The sequence below is a fragment of the Gopherus flavomarginatus genome, chromosome 1 (assembly GCF_025201925.1).
Source record: "Gopherus flavomarginatus isolate rGopFla2 chromosome 1, rGopFla2.mat.asm, whole genome shotgun sequence".
In the NCBI taxonomy this organism is placed as follows: Eukaryota; Metazoa; Chordata; order Testudines; family Testudinidae; genus Gopherus; species Gopherus flavomarginatus.
The window spans coordinates 375074794-375091613 of NC_066617.1; the positions used below are offsets into that span (position 1 = coordinate 375074794).

The window sequence follows — 16820 nt, forward strand, 5'->3', positions numbered from 1 at the left end:
CCCTCCTTCTCCTCCCCCTCCCCTGCTTCCGGCGAATCAGATGTTTACGAGAAACCTGAAACAAGCAGCAGGCAGGTCAGCTGTGAGGAGGGCTCCAGAGAGGCATGGCACGGTCCAGTCCGGCTCAGGCTGAGTGTCTCCCTCCGGCCTGGCCCCTGGCCTGGCCCTGGCTGAGCGCCCCTGCTCAGTCCTGGCCAAGCACCCCCAGCTCTGGCCTCAGTGGCATCGGCTCGGCTCGGGTCCCACAGCACCGGTGCCGGTTCCAGCCAAGAGGCTCCAAGCCGGCCCGGCTCAGGCCCCGCAGCGATGGTGCCGGTCACGGCTGAACAGCTCTGGCTCGGCTCGGACCCCGGGCCAGGGATGCCGGTCACAGCTGAGCTGCTCCAGCCCAGCACGGGCCCCGACTCCCCGGCCCAGCTCGGGCCCCACAGTGCTGGTCCCGGTCCCGGCCAAGCAGCTCCAGCCCGGTCCAGCCTATCCAGAGCCCCGTGGCACCGGTCCCGGTACCGGCTGAGCAGCTCCTACCCTGACCTCGCGGCACCGGCACTGGTCCAGGTCCCGGTCGACGGGCTCTTTCCGGCTCGGCTCGGGCCCCCACAGCTCCCATTCCGGTCATGGACAAGTGGACCCTGCTGAAGCCAAATGGCTCCAAACAGCAGGGTCCGTAAGGGGGCAGGGAGCAGGGACGGGGTGTTGGAAGAGGGCAGGGGAGTTTGGTGGGTTGTCGGGGAGTGGATAGGGGTCAGGGAGTTCAAAGGGCAGGGAACAGGGCAATTGAAAGGGGGCAAGGGTTCGGGGGGCAGTCAGGACATAGCAAGGGTTGGATAGGGTGTGGGGGGGCAGGAACAGAAAGAAGGTGTGGTTGGATGGGGCAGGGGTCCCGGGTGGTGATCAGGAATGAGAGGAGGAGTTAGATGGGGTGGCAGGGGACAGTCAGGGGAGAGGGAAGGGGGTGGACAGGACAGGGGTCCCGGGAGGCATCAAGAACATGGCGTGTTGGATAAGGTATGACCCCTGAGAGGGCACGACCCCCTCGTGGGGTGAGGAGGAGGGAACCTGTTGTTAATTTTTTGACAGCTCATCACTGCTCCCACAAGGCTACTGATGTCACTTCTCAAAGGCCTCTAGAAAGGCATCGTCGAGCTGTTGAGAGATTTTCACAAAAGAAACAGCGTAAGCACCCCACTGCTTGTTTTTAGATTTACACAACCTCCCGGTTCCTAATTTCATTGCACCCCATCATCAACCGTCACTTCTTAATCATTCATTTACCTGAGCAACATCTGTTTTGTTCACCTTGATCTCTGGTGACTTCCCTGAGCTGCGTTCGTCTTCCACCTCTGGGGGGCGAACAACGAGAGGCCTTCATGCTCATCAGGTGCCTCACGAGGCTTTGGGTTTCGGGTTCTGGCGTATCCACCAACGGCTGAGTCAAAGGGCCCTCGCTGGAACTGTCGCTGATGTAGCGCTTTCTCCGCACAAGTCCAAAGGCCCTCGGGGCTCACACAAAGTCCGAAGTTCTCACCAGGGTGGTGAAGGCGTCCATGTTTCCACGATTTCTAAAGCACGTGTTCTTGGTAAAAGATGGCCTCTTCTGCCCCGATGGCTGGGACTCATGGGGTGATAGTGCTGCGCTCTGATTCGCAGAGGGCGCTGGGACGAGTTCTTAGGGGGTGACACGACCCTCTTCTGGGCAGGTCACCCCACCCCAGAACACCACTGACTGGTCAAATCTGCTCTCAGGGTGGTGCTGTGTGGCAGAAACCCATCGTGATTCGCAGAGGGCAGTGGAGGAGTTCTTGGAGGGGTCACACGAACCACTTCCGGACGGCTCACCATGCCCAGAAATACCCCTGATTGGACAAATCTCCTCTCAGGGTGGGCCTACGGGGGAGAAACCCCTCCTGATTGGTAGAGGGCAGTTGGAGGAGTTCTTAGAGGGGTCACATGACAAACTTTGCTTCCGGCTCTGTGTCCTTCTTGACCCCGGAAGTAATATTCCCCATGGGTGGGACTTCCAGTGACAGGTGGTCAGGGCTTACGGTGTCAAGGGGCAGGGTTTCAGCAGCCAAGGGGAGGGGTTAGGGTTAGATTGATATTAGGTCCCTTATACTATTCCCGGTTTCCATACTACTGAATCCCACCCTGCCGGCATGCCCATTAACAGAAGGGGCCCACTAACTCCACCATCTCCCTAGCAACCAGCGGGCCTTGAAAGCATGGGTCAAATTGGCTGAGAACAATGGCTTGTTGTCCTGCGACACAGAGACTGATGATAAGAGACTGTCCTTGGTGTATGACGTTTAACTCCAGATTCGAAGCTATGACTCTTTAGGGGCCAACATCCCACCATTCCCCTGGCTCTCTACGAACCGATTGACTTTGTAAATGCTGCTGCCTGGCTTGGTCTCTTTTCCCCGGAGTGTTGTTCTCCCTCAACGGCGGGTGGGGATGGCCCCCCTAAGCATCAGGTCTTAGACTCTGTATGAGCCTCTCTCTACAGAGTGGAGATCAGTAGCTCTTGTTTCCTCGTATATAAGGGTTCAAGGCGGAATAGGTGGTTATGACCTGTGTCACCAGCTCTGGAACTGGATGATGAACTGACTCTTTACTTGACAAACACTCTGATTATCCTCGCACGAAGATGGTTGCTTTTCATGCTGTACACAATTGGATTCATTAAAGGAGGAACCAGCAGGTAGATGTAGTCCAAGATAATTTGAAGCAAGGGAGAAGAGCTCTTCCAGAATCTGTGTATGACAGTCAGGCTGAACTCTGGCATGTAGAAGAGCAGGGTGGCGCAGAGGTGGGAGACACAAGTGTTCAGGATCCTAAGGCATTTTGTTGGGGACGTGATGCTCAGCACTGCTTTGAGGATCATCACATAAGAGAGGAAAATGAGCAGCGAGTCCAACCTCACCGTTATGACTGTAAAAAACAAGCCATAGATGTTGTTGACTGTGATGTCCGAACAAACCAGCTTCATGACATCCTGGTGCAGGCAGTAGGAATGGGAGTGGACATTGGCTCGAAAGAATTAGGACCATTTCAGGAGAAAGAGGAGTGGAAATATTACTGCCACTTCTCTTAGCACAAACATCAATCCCATCTTGGCTATTCTCGGCAGGGTTAAGATGGAGGCATATCTCAGCGGGTTAAAGATTGCGATGAAGCGGTCAAATGCCATCAAATAGAGCACAGAGGATTCAATGAATTGCAGAGAGTGGATGAAGAACATCTGGGGAAAACAAGCATCAAGGCTGATCTCTCTAGAATTTAAACAAGAATAGGCCTAGTATCGTCTGTATGGTGGCTATCAATAAGCCAAGGTCTGTGATGGCCAACATGGAAAGGAAAATGTACATGGGCTCATGGACGATTGGATCTGTTTTTAACCAATTACACATGCGTCAGGGGAAGATGGAGGAATCCCTGCAATAGGGAGCTAGGAGATTAACTGCTCCAAGGGAAAGTTTCCCCCAGGCACCCACTAGTTAGACATATTTTGTGGTGTAAACCCAGTCCCTCTTTGAATCCGGATAATCCCTCGGCCCCATTTATATTTAGTGGATCAGAGTTTCACAGCCTATTTGAGCACTGTTTGAGTTTGCAATAATAACATTCACACAGACACCCTTTCTAGCCCTCAACTTCAAAGTGTGGCCCATTGTATCATGACGTGTGTACACATATGGCAAGTGCATGGTGAAAATGGTCATTGTGTTTATCTGTCCTGCATTTAAGTTATTCATAAACGTGTTTAATTGAATCATTATGTACGTTATTTTTTTTCTCTGCTGATGTGAGTTCAAATTATGCCACTGCCTCTTTGTAGCAAATGGGATAAATTTTCAGGGTCTGGTTCTGAATTCAATAACGACATCACTCCAGATTTACGTGTGTAAATTTGATCAGAACTGGGATCTATTACCTTTCCCTTACCAAATGCTCCCAGTGATAAACTCTGACCCCAAGAATCCCTCCAAGAGAAGCTCAAGTGCTTTGCCCAGCCTATGTTGACTGAATCCAGAGAGTTAGATCATCCTACAGGTTCCCCTTCATCCTCACAGGACCTGCATCTGCTCCCCATGCAAGTGATTGTAGTTATCTGGTAAGCTACAAGTTAACATGGACACTTACTTCAGCTGCATGAGGGAGGGGTTGGCATCGCAAATGGGTGAATAGTGCAAACACTAGGTTTGCACTAATATCCAGCTGAGTGTGCTAGTTACTTCAGCCATGCTTTTTTAACAGGTGATGGAGGTAAATTACATCAAAAACTATCACACTGCTCTTTCCTGCACCTCAGCTCTCCTCTTTGCTGAAGCAGAGACCAGCGGTTCTGTTTTCTCAGGACTTCTTGGAAAGTCTTGCACGGCTGTTGTAGAGTTACTGTGTGCATGACCCTGAATGTAAGTATTACAAATGGCTTCTGCTCAGTTAGCAGGGATGAGTACCATACAGCTGTTGACTGAACAGAGAGTTAATAGCACAAACCCATTGCAAACAGTTACCACTGCTCCTTCCTGTAGCAATTCCAACAACTCTGCCGCTGGCTTTCAATATGCAGACATGTCATGAAATGTTTGTTTGTAGTATTTGTATTAAAATGGAAAGTTTTGACATAGCATTCACACAGCTGTACTTTAGCACACACCTGTCAACCACAGGCACAAACCCAGCCGGACCTACTGAGCAGGCACAGTGCTCGGTGCTACAGCCACATTGTGCGGTAGCCCAGGGCCCAGTCTGAGGGTGGGAGAATGGGGAGATTTCACCCCATGAGAAAGGAGGCTATGAGTCCTGACATTTGGCCCTCAGAAACCAGAGAAGGGAAAGAGATGAACATAGCCCTGTAACTCTGAGGGGTATTTTCTGGGCAGAAGTGCTGGAGCCTTCAGCTAATCAGGAAACAGAAATACAGGCAAGTCGCATCTTAGGCGCATTTAACATGCGCAAATTCAGCTTTGTGCAGTCGGTAAAAACGGGGAAAAAAAGAAAAATTACAATATAAAAACTGCATCTGTAGTGCAGGCGATTGCGCCCGCCATTCAACTCAATGAGTGTTTCACCATACGTGGTTTTCGCTTTACGCGCTGTGACAAAGTTCCTCCTCTACCTTGGTGGGTCCTGCGCTTATTGGCAGATTTGCTCACCTCAGTGATCTTCCCCACAGTCTGGGTCAACTTCTCCTGTGTCTGATCAGGAGTTGGGAGGTTTGGGGGGAACCCGGGCCTGCCCTATACTCTGGGTTCCAGCCCAGGGCCCTGTGGATTGCAGCTGTCTATAGTGCCTCCTGTAACAGCTGCATGACAGCTACAATCCCTGGGCTACTTCCTCATGGCCTCCTCCAAACACCTTCTTTATCCTGTCGGAGAAAAACTCAGTTCTCGCTTTTTGTTTGGGTGCAACAGAGTCTGATATTTTATTCTGTTTAGCAGCTACAACAGGGAGAGAGTGCACTAGGACATAGGGTCTCCCCTTCCGAGACAGGTCTCTCAACAGGTAAACAATTACAGGAAGCATTTATACTTTTGTTATAGACAATAATAAGCAACAGCTGCATTTTGTTGATACATGGGTCATCCTGATATCTTGTTTTCCTCACTTAAGAGACGCCAGTCTACATATTGTATTATCTACACAAGGTCGAAAAACAATTTCTCATACAGTTCTTTTCCACTTGTGTCACACAATCCTTGCTTTTACAAATCTCCCATCATTAGGGTTACAGCTAGCCTAACTCTGGCTAACAGAGACTGTCATGCACTAAGATCCCCTACAAATCCATGTCAGTTCTTTCTGTACTTCCACAATCCTCACCACAGGATCTTCCTCCTGATGTCTGATAACACTTGTACTCCTTAGTTCTCCAGCAGCACAGCCTCTCACTCTCAGCTCCTTGTGCCTCTTGCCCCCAGCTCCTCACACGCACTTCCTCTCCTCTGGCTCCTCCTTGCCTGACTGGAGTGAGCTCCTTTTTAAACCCAGGTGCCCTGATTAGCCTGCCTTGATTGGCTGCAGGTGTTCTAATCAATGTAGTTCTCTCCACTGCCTTCTTGAAAGATCTTAATTGGCCCCAGGTGCCTTGATTAACCTGGAGCAACTGCCATTTGGTTACCATGGTCCTAAGGATTTGTTTAGCCTGGGGCTAACATACCTGTTTCTCAGTACTTTACTGTAGCCATCTGGCCTTGCCCCATCGCAGCGCTAACCGTGGAACGGAACCCTCGCATGAAATGAGACTTGCTTGTGTGCCCTCAGAGCAACTCAGCTCTGAATTCCTGCATCTACAATCAAGCTAAAGAGTAAAATTGTGGAAAATGCATTTCCTGATTGAATTTCCAGCAGCAAATAGACCTGATGCAATTTGGGAAGTAGTCACTGATATTCTGTGGGATCTCTTCTTCCTCAGCCCCTGGCAGGATTGGGCCCAGAGCACACAGCCCCTCTAAAAATGGGACTCCTTGAGAAATCATTGCTCAGGGTATCAGGGTTTTAGCACTAAAAGCTCACCTTGAATGTCAGATTTCTGTGTAGATTGAATTACTCCCCGTGGAGCATGGGCAGATGTAGGGGAGGGGTTCCCAAGCTACCTACTGCGACCTGCCCTCCAGCCCCATCAGTGAGTCACCCCAACAGCCCAGCTGAGCCCTCTGCCGCTGCACAGAACATCTGCAAATGGAAACAGCTTGCAGCCTTTACACATCACTTTGCATTTTAAAGAGAGTGAAACCTGCCAACGTCCCCAATTCCTGCTAGAAGGGGAGCCGCTGACGCCAGAGGTCTTCACCCTAAAATCTATTCCAGTGTTTAACTACCCTGACAGTTAGGAACTTTTTCCTAATGTCCAACCTAAATCTCCCTTGCTGCAGTTTAAGCCCATTGCTTCTTGTTCTATCATTGGAGGCTAAGGTGAACAAGTTTTCTCCCTCCTCCTGATGACACCCTTTTAGATACCTGAAAACTGCTATCATGTCCCCTCTCAGTCTTCTCTTTTCCAAACTAAACAAACCCAATTCCTTCAGCCTTCCTTCATAGGTCATGTTCTCAAGACCTTTAATCATTCTTGTTGCTCTTCTCTGGATCCTCTCCAATTTCTCCACATCTTTCTTGAAATGCGGTGCCCAGAACTGGACACAATACTCCAGCTGAGGCCTGACCAGCGCAGAGTAAAGCGGAAGAATGACTTCTCGTGTCTTGTTTACAACACACCTGTTAATGCATCCCAGAATCACGTTTGCTTTTTTTGCAACAGTATCACACTGTTGACTCATATTAAGCTTGTGGTCTACTATGACCCCTAGATCTCTTTCTGCCATACTCCTTCCTAGACAGTCTCTTCCCATTCTGTATGTGTGAAACTGATTGTTCCTTCCTAAGTGGAGCACTTTGCATTTATCTTTATTGAACTTCATCCTGTTTACCTCAGACCATTTCCCCAATTTGTCCAGATTATTTTGAATTTTGACCCTGTCCTCCAAAGCAATTGCAATCCTTCCCAGTTTGGTATCGTCCGCAAACTTAATAAGCGTACTCTCTATGCCAACATCTAAATCGTTGATGAAGATATTGAACAGAACAGGTCCCAAAACAAACCCCTGCGGAATCCCACCCTCAGGTAGCCGTATCCCACACCTCTCTCACCCCAGGATCTACAGCAACAGCTCATTCCAAAAGCTGACATAGGGGTGTGCACTGTTTATAATATAGCTCTGTGTAATCCCAGGGCAGTTCACTCAGTCTTTTGAAGAGAAGCGACGTATGAATGGAAACAGGCTGGACACTGGAGACACTCTAGCCAATCTCTCTTTTTCTATGTCTGCACTTCTGTGCTCTTTATCCAGGTTAAGGAGTAAACAGTAATTAAGGGACCTTCCCAAAGGGAGATGAGAACTCTGGGGCTCTGTGCTGAGTCAGAGAGGAATTGGCTCCTCTGTGCATTTATGTATATTTAAAAATCATAGTTGATTAGTAAAAAAAAACTAAGGATAGAGCCTAGCTCTCCATAGGGTCTGAGACCCTGTAAATACCTCAGATGGCTGGATAGATAGTAGACAGAGAGTTCTGGAGAAAGATGACTAAGGGGAGACACAATCAATCTCTGTAGGTACCCAGGGCTGTCACTAAGCGATCGGAGATCAGTAATTCTCATCAGTAACTATCATCATACTAGCGACAAAGAGTCCCATGGCACCTTATAAACTAACAGACGTATTGGAGCATGAGCTTTCGTGGGTGAATACCCACTTCGTCGGATGCATGTAGTGGAAATTTCCAGAGGCAGGCATAAATATGCAAGCAAGAATCAGGCTAGAGACAAGGAGGTTAGTTCAGTCAGGGAGGATGAGGCCTTTTTCTAGCAGTTGATGTGTGAACACCAAGGGAGGAGAAACTGCTTTAGTAGTTGATAGCCATTCACAGTCTTTCCTTAATCCTGAGCTGATGGTGTCAAAGTTGCTGAGGAACTGAAGCTCAGCAGTTTCTCTTTGAAATCTGGTCCTGAAGGCTTGTGAGTTTAATCCTTGAGGGGGCCACTTAGGGAACTGGAGCAAAACCAGTACTTGATCCTGCTAGTGAAGGCCGGGGGATGGACTTGATGACCTTTTGGGGTCCCTTCCAGTTCTAGGAGATAGATATATCTCCATATTATGGTACAAACAATACCCCAGTTTTCCATACACAGGCTAGAAATCCCTGAAGCATCCCTCCACACCCCTTTTTTAATATGAACCACATATAGGGAGCACAGGTAAGTGGGCTGAACGGAACTGTGTTTGTGGCCAAGGTTGCTGGGGTGCAGGGATCGCTGGAGGGGAAGGCTGCACTGCCAGGTACTCAGCACCCCAAGTGTGTGCTGCAGTGATTGCTGGGGTGCAGGAATCGCTGGAGGCGAAGGCTGCACTGCCAGGTACTCAGCACCCCAAGTGTGTGCTGCAGTAAACTGAGAATAAGGGTGTGCTCAGTCAGTCTCCCCTGAAGCGTCGTGTAAGTGGGTTTCAGAAAGCTGAGATACAATGTCTTATGAATTGCCCCAGAAAGCATCAACAATACCCTCCATGGGGCGGGGGAGGTATCCGTTGGTGTGCCCCAGGGTGCACCAATGACACCCTCTACAGAAGGCAGAGGCATTGACTGGCCCTGGGGAACGTCAGTCATGCCCTCCACGGGAGGGAAACTCATTGATTTTATGAAAGGGAAACATGGGAAGATTGAAAAGATAATGGCAAAAGAAGGCTGGAATGAGGGTACGAGTACGATAGATAGTGTGCTGTGGTGGTCTGGACTCTGGTCAGGCAAGAGAAAGCTTAGGGAAAGGCATCGTCATGTGCTGCAAGATGAAAGGGATTACAAGAGTTGGAAACACTCTGAAAGGCTCTTACATCAGAACTGAATCAAAAGGCAGATTGCAACCGTGAGCTGAGGAAGCTTGAATCAGAAAACAGGACTCTAAAAGCAAAACTTAAAAAAACAAAACAAACAAAAGAACCCACCTTTTCTGCATGTCGTATTGTTGCTAGCATACAAAAAAAGGGCCATTTTACTAACCCTGAGTCAAGCGGTGATTCTGATAAAAACCAAAATGAAATTAATTGGAAACACCTTGAGAAACAAATTCAAAATTGGAACCTGGAACACTTGGGGGAAGATCAAGATAATTGGCCCCCTCCTCCTCCTCCTGCCCCCCTTTAAACCCAAAATTAAGTGGCAGTGCTCCCTTGGCCTCACTTGGTGGTCAGGGACAGGTGAAATGGAGTGGATAATAATACCTAAAAGTACACTCCTCTCAGCATTTGGGAAATGAGAGCTTTACTAAAAGATCTCTCTGATCTAAAGCACAAAAATCCAAATTTGATATTCTGGAAAAGAATAAGCCAGATGCTTACCACCTGTACGTTACATCCCAGGTATCTTTATATCTTAACAAAAGCTAAATGCTCCAATCTATCATGGGCCAACATCCCTACAGAAGGGCAGCAAAACGGCGTTTGGACCTCTGTTAAAGTTGAATCTGACAATGATATGACCTGTGCCTACACTCAGTTTAAGGAAGCTGTCCAAGAAGCCTTGGGGAACAGAGCCAGTAACTGGGAACTGATCATGGGCTGCGTACAAAGCAAGGACGAGCTGGCCTCTCAATACTGGGAAAGAAAGTGGGAGATGTATTCCAGCCATGCAGGCATTGTAGACCCCACCCCCCAAAAAAACTGACCAGGCATTTTTAAAGATGTTAAAGGAAGGTTTTAACTCCCACCTGCAAACAGCCCTTAATTTGGGAGTGAACCCAGGCTCTGATTATGAATCCATATTTATGTAGCCCTCTGAATGCAAAGTCAGACAGGCCAAAGAGATAAGGAGCAAAGCTGCTCGTGTTGCTGTGGTAACAGCAAAAGATAATGTAGGCGGCTATAATTGTGGGTGTCTCAGGTGTAGTAAGAGGAGGCCCTGAGATCGAAACCTTGGTATCAAAGGCCCGGTATGAGGCCTAAGGCCTGAACTAAAGTTATGGCCAAGACTTTGCTCACATAAAGCAAAGTTAATTGTGAGCCAGAGGCAGGCCCTGCTCACAGAAGCTGGCAAGGATAGAGCTGATGCTGCAAACAGACATATCTATCAGGTACTGGGCCCCAGAGATCAGAACATTTGTATACTCGTATACTCCTCACGGATAACAAGGAACAGGCTGACCCATCCCAATGACAGGGCCAAAGGGTAATATGATGGATAGAGCTTTTTTGTTTGAACCAACATGTACAAGGTGAGAGGCGGCATCTTACTACGTAGAGCGGTTGCATCCCAATACATCGGGATTGATGTGTACCTGTGTGTAAGAATTCACCACGGGGTGGTGTCTTTGTCTGGTCTAGGGACAACAGAAAGTCCTGCCATTGACTGAGCCGGTCCATTGCCAGGGAGCACAGATGTACTAGCTAGCAGCACCTTAGCAGCACCTTGGATCTCTGATTCGGGGAGCTGGAGACTGTGTTTCTCTTCAACAATAAACCTGGCCGGGTGCCTTCGTACCTTACAAGAGCCTGTGGTCATTGGGGGTTCTCTCAGGGTCTGTTGGGTCAGTTCTCTGCGCAGAGCTGGGACAGCACACAGAGGGAGCACACGCATGCAGCTGACTGATCTCAACGTTGAATAGAGCAGAGCACCACACCGGTAGCATCTGGCAACATACTCAAAAAACTGCAGGCGCAAAACCCAAAAGCCAGGTCAGGACAGAATCATGACCAGTTGAATCCCTGCAATACTTCACTGACTTTTCAACCTGGTCCTGGTCCTGTCCCCACTGCCCCCCGCCATCTCCCAGTGTTTTGTGTGAGGAAAGACCAGACACTGGGTAGCCGAGTGTCCAAGCCAAATAACCCTGGGTAACCAACAACAGCCCCAATCAGTGTCTCAACTGACTGACAACCGTTCCTCACACCTGAGTAAAGCGGAAATGGCCAGGCTTTTAAATCGCATGACCCGCTAGGACCCACTGCTCCCCCTTGCCTGTCAGTGCTGCTGATGCAGATATAAATCCCTTGAGGCCACACTTACAGGCATGGATAAGGGGCCGGCCATGCACAATTCTCCTGGACTGGTAAGCGTCTGTTTCCATTACTGACCTCCCCCTCCCCACTACTAAACAGTATATTACTATTTCAAGGGTAGGAGGTGCACAGCTCACGGCTTATAAAAGCTCCCCTGTTCTTGTAAAATCAAATCTATTCTTCTGGACTCAGTCTTTTTTTATGTAGCTCCAAATGCAGAGGGGATTATTCTGGGCATGGACGTCCTCTGCGACCTTGCAGCAATTCTTAACCTCGCTCAGAGTCCAGTTACTCATAAACTTATGTGTACTCATACCAACCCCCTCCGCAATGATACATCCCTCTCTTCTGTTGCAACTGCCAAATCTGTGGCTCTTACTTGGGATACATCTAACCCTTTTCAAGAATTATGTTCCAAGTTCCCCTCTGTTTGGGCAGAAAATAAGCTGTCTTTCAGTTTGATGCCTGCTCATCTTTGCCCACCCATCCAGGTTACCAGTCAATTTCTTTCACTTACCAAGCAATCTCCCTCAAATCTGAGGCCTTGGATGCGGTAGGTGATATTATTCACTCTTTACTTCAGCAAGGCATACTGGTTCCTTGTAGAAATGCACCTCTTAAGTCCTGGACCCTCCAGAGACCCCCTCTTGGTGGACGTACAGGAGAAAAATTAGGTCATGGTATCAGCCATGCAAATACCTCTGTGAAAGTGCAAGAAATTGCAACATGGGTTCATAAAACCAGAATTAAAATGCATAAATTAATTCATTTTGTTTATATTGTATCCTTGTATGTAACAAATAAAATAATAATAATAATAATAATAATAATAATAAAAAATGAAGGGAGGGATAGCTCAGTGGTTTGAGCTTTGGCCTGCTAAACCCAGGGTTGTGAGTTCAATCCTTGAGGGGGGCCATTTGGTGATTAGTCCTGCTTTGAGCAAGGGGGTGGATTAAATGATCTCCTGAGGCAAACCTAATAATCTCTCCCTGCCAACCATAATAATCTATGATTCTATGAAATGTGACTCCCCACATTAATCCTCCTGTCAAACATACCTGATGCAGCTTCCTGGGATCTGCCCTTGGTACATGTTACACAAGATAGCTCTTTCAAATCCGGCCAGTATGTGCAACTCCCTTCAGGAGGCAGCAGTGAATGGGCAAAGAAACCAGACATTTGGCTTGCCCCCAGACTGGACCACCTGCAACCTATTGTGGTTACAGCTCACCTCCAAAAACATCCAGGCCTGGACATGCTACAAGTACTAAACAAGAAGCCTGGTACCTTAAGAATATACCTAAGGTGTATATATGAGCTGGTTCACCGTTTCATGAATAGAAAGTGATAATACACCAGCCTCTATAAATCTGAGCAGATTTGACAAACTCACTGGCAAAAATAAACAGTAAAACAAGTTTATTTATGACAAAAGTGATTATTGAGAGAAAAGAAAATATAGGCAAGCAGTCTAAACACTCAACCCTATTCTACTGGGCAACATCTAGATTAACCAGTTTTTCTCACCCCACTGGATATACACAGAGTTCTCCCTTGAAACCTGGGCCAGTTTCCTCTGTTGGAGTCTTCAGTCTTCAGAGTGTCATTGTTGCTTGCAGCGTAGGTGGGAGAAGGAGAAAGGCCAAGAATGTGGCCATTGTGTTCTGTTTTATAGCATTCATTATTTTCCTTGCTGTTGCCTCTGGGGAGCTAATATCTGGCCAATTCCCCAATTTACAGCATGTTTTACTGACAACCATACATCACAATCGTATAATTTCATATGCATTAATGATATAGATGTTTAGATAGAACAGTGACTTTTACTAGGTCACAACCTTTCACCTGATACCTTACATGGCATGCTTTATATGCAATATCACAATTGTATGTAAATGAAAAATATGGGGCTTACAGGGGAATCCCCGAGGTGTAGCGTGTCACAGGAGGCACATTCGAAGTGTCAGAGAGAAGGAGGTGTCTGTGTTTGTGGCGGTGGGGGTGAGTTACAAAGGAAAGTGAGAGATGGACCAAAATGCGTGGGAAGAGAGAGAGTTTCCAAGGGAGAGACAAACCACCTCCCTGAACCCAAACTGTCACTGCCTGGTTCAGGGAACATTTCCTACAGGACAACCTGGCTGGATCAGTCCAGGAATCAGAGCACCGAGGGCAGAGGAAAATGGGCCACATTTGGGTGAAGAGAACATCTTGTGGACACCTCCCCTGAGGTTTGGGATAGCCTAGGCCTTCTCCACTTCCATGCATAGTCGCCTAGCATCCGAGCAGCAGCTCCAGGTTTTCTGTCACAGCCCTGCACAAGCTCCCACAGCTTGACACCCACCCAATGGCAGTGTTTGGGCCCCCACAATGGCTCCATGTGATTTGGAGTCCAAGCAATGTCCAGGCCTTGCCTCTGGCTCTGGGCTTCTAGGCCCACTTTTGGGATGCAGCTTCCATTCTAGCGCCTCTCTCTGGGAACTGAGATCTGCACATCAAGGCCCTGAGACTAGGCTGCTCCCCCAGACTCTCCAATTGCTTCAGCACCCCCTGCCCAAAGCTCCCCCTTGGGCGCACTCTGTTTCCAGTTTCTCTGTTTCAGGGCACAGGATCGTTAAAGCAAACAGACCCAGGCCTTCCAAAGAGGGCTGCTAAAACAATTCCACAAGAGATACCCCGATCCAGTTAAACAGAATACAACACCTACATGCCATTCCCTGCCTCTGTCTCTTCACCACCTTGGAGCATTCTTTGAGATTTAGTCAGACCCATTCTGGGGTTCCCAGGGGTCACCTCCTGGAACTCCTGGCTCCTCCTCCAGCTGGAGTCTGTCTCTGTGCTGCAGCCAGAGCCCTGCAACCAGAGTCCCCTCCTCTGCCCTTGTCCTTCTCTCCTACCCCAGCTTCTTCTGGCTCATCCAATCTCTCTGTTTATAAAGGGCTGGACCAAACCCTCCCCTCTCTGTTCACTCTTCAGGGGAGGTGCCATTCCTTCTACGTCCACCCCTCTGCAGAGACATTGGAGAAAACTGGCTTTTATCTAGAATACAGTTACTTCTTTCTTCTGTCTGGGCGATATCTCATTAAGTGCTGATAGTCTTTGATGACCAACCGATTTATAGACAGATGCCTCCATCTCAGCATCCTGCCCCTTTGCATAAGCTACGTGAGTGAAGAGCACAGGAAAAGCCCAAAGACATAAGGATACAGAGGGTTAACTCAATCAGACATGAGCTAACGTAGTTTCCACCCATCTGGGTTTTACCCAGACAGTCAGGGTTTTGGCTTCTGCTTCTGGGTGCCACTTAGGGTTGTCAGCTACCCAGTTTTGAACCAGAAAGTATGGTCAAAAAGGGGATCTGATGGTGTCCAGTTGCTGCAGTGTGGGGGAGGCTTTGGGTTATTAATTCATGTCACCCCTGATCATCCTGAGCTGCAGAAGCGCATGTCTCAGACCCAGAGCTGAGGGAGCACAGTCTGGGCAGGGAGGGAGGTGGAGACAATCTAGAGAGTTATGAGGGAGAGGAAGAGAGGAGAAAACGACGAGGTGAGTCCCTCGGCCTTGATGGACTAGGCTACTCAGATGGAGGGGAATTGGGGAAGGAGATGGGGCAGAGGGGAGGCCTTGGTGGAAGAAACAGGGTAGGAAGCAAAGTCTCAATATTTCATTTACTAGCACTTGTAAAGTGGAAACCATATGAGCTGTACAAGACAAATTCCCCAGTTTATCATGCTGACAAAGCACAGTACGGTCAGGAAAGGATTTAATGTCTCTTTGACTGTCCAGTAACTGATTCAGAAAGAGGGTCTGGCACCATGTCACCAGCCAGTGGACCTCAGTCTGAGAGTCAAAGCACAAGGAGAAAAATCTTTAGGTCCCTCTATGAGTAAAGAGTTGGAGCAGCCTGTTCCAGATCTGTTTGGTTCTCACCCCATAGATGATGGGATTTAGCATGGGGGGCACCAGGAGGTACACATTGGCAATGAGAATGTGGAAATGCAGGGCCAAATTGTGCCCAAACCGGTGCATGAGGAAGGAGAAGAGAGATGGAATGTAAAAGATTAAGATGACACAGAGGTGGGAGCTGCAGGTCCCAAAAGTCTTCAGCCGGGCATCCTTTGTGGGGAGGCTGAAGATGGCCCTGAGGATCTGGATATAGGACACAGCGATAAAAAATACATCCAGACCGGTCACAAAAATGCCACAAAGAGGCCGTAGTAACTACTAATGCGGATGTTTGTGCAGGCCAGCTTCACCACGGCTATGTGCTCACAGTAGGTGTGGGGGATGATGTTGGTTCTGCAATATGGCCACTGCCTAACCAGGAAGGGATAGGGCAATACGAGCATGCTACCGCGCAACACCACAGCCAGGCAGATCTTGGCCACCTTGGGGTTTGTCAGGATAATGGAATGTCTCAGGGGATCACAGATGGCCACGTAGCGATCCCAAGCCATGGCCACGAAAATCCCAGACTCCATCCCTGAGAAGCAGTGAATGAAGTACATCTGGGTGAGGCAGGCACTGAAATTGATCTCCCTAGAATTAAACCAGAAGAGGCTCAGCATTTTGGGCAGGATGGAAGTGGACAGGACCAGGTCGGTGATGGCCAGCATGCAGAGGAAATAGTACATGGGCTCATGGAGGCTCGTCTCCCTCTTCACAATGAACAGGATGGTGAAGTTCCCCAAGATGGCTATGGCATACATGGTGCAGAAGGGGATGGAGATCCAGACTTGGGCCACCTCCAGGCCAGGAATGCCCAGCAGGATGAAGGTGGAGGGGTTGGTGAAGTTGGTTGTGTTGGAATCTGACATGTAGCAGGGGAGAAATTCCTGCATGTACTGTATGTCCTCTTGACTTTCTTTATGTGCCCAGGGTCTAGGATGATGGTCGCAGGCCAAATGCCTGGATGGATACATAATGTTAATATGATACACTACATGCACCACATCTACAGTAGAACCTTAGAGTTACAAACTGACCCATCATTCACAAATCTCATTGAAGCCATTATGCAATCAAAGAGCAGCAGAGCCAAAACAAAAACAAGAAAAAAAGGCAAATACAGGACACTTCTGTATTAAATGTAAATAATTAAAATATGAAAGGAACATTTAAAAAAATATTTGAGAAGGTAAGGAAGTAATGGAAAAGCTGGTATTGGAGTAGTTAAAAAAATAGTCTAGGAATATAATTCATTCAAGTCAGAAACATGGTTTATGGAAACAGGTCTTGTCAAATACATCTGATTTCATCCTTTTATGAGATTTCATG

At 48.2% G+C, this 16820-nt stretch overlaps 1 pseudogene; it reads right to left on the reverse strand.

The window, feature by feature from the left end:
• Positions 1-15413: 15413 nt before the first annotated feature.
• LOC127049141 (olfactory receptor 52E4-like) lies at positions 15414-16360 on the reverse strand (annotated as a pseudogene).
• Between the last annotated feature and the right edge of the window lie 460 nt (positions 16361-16820).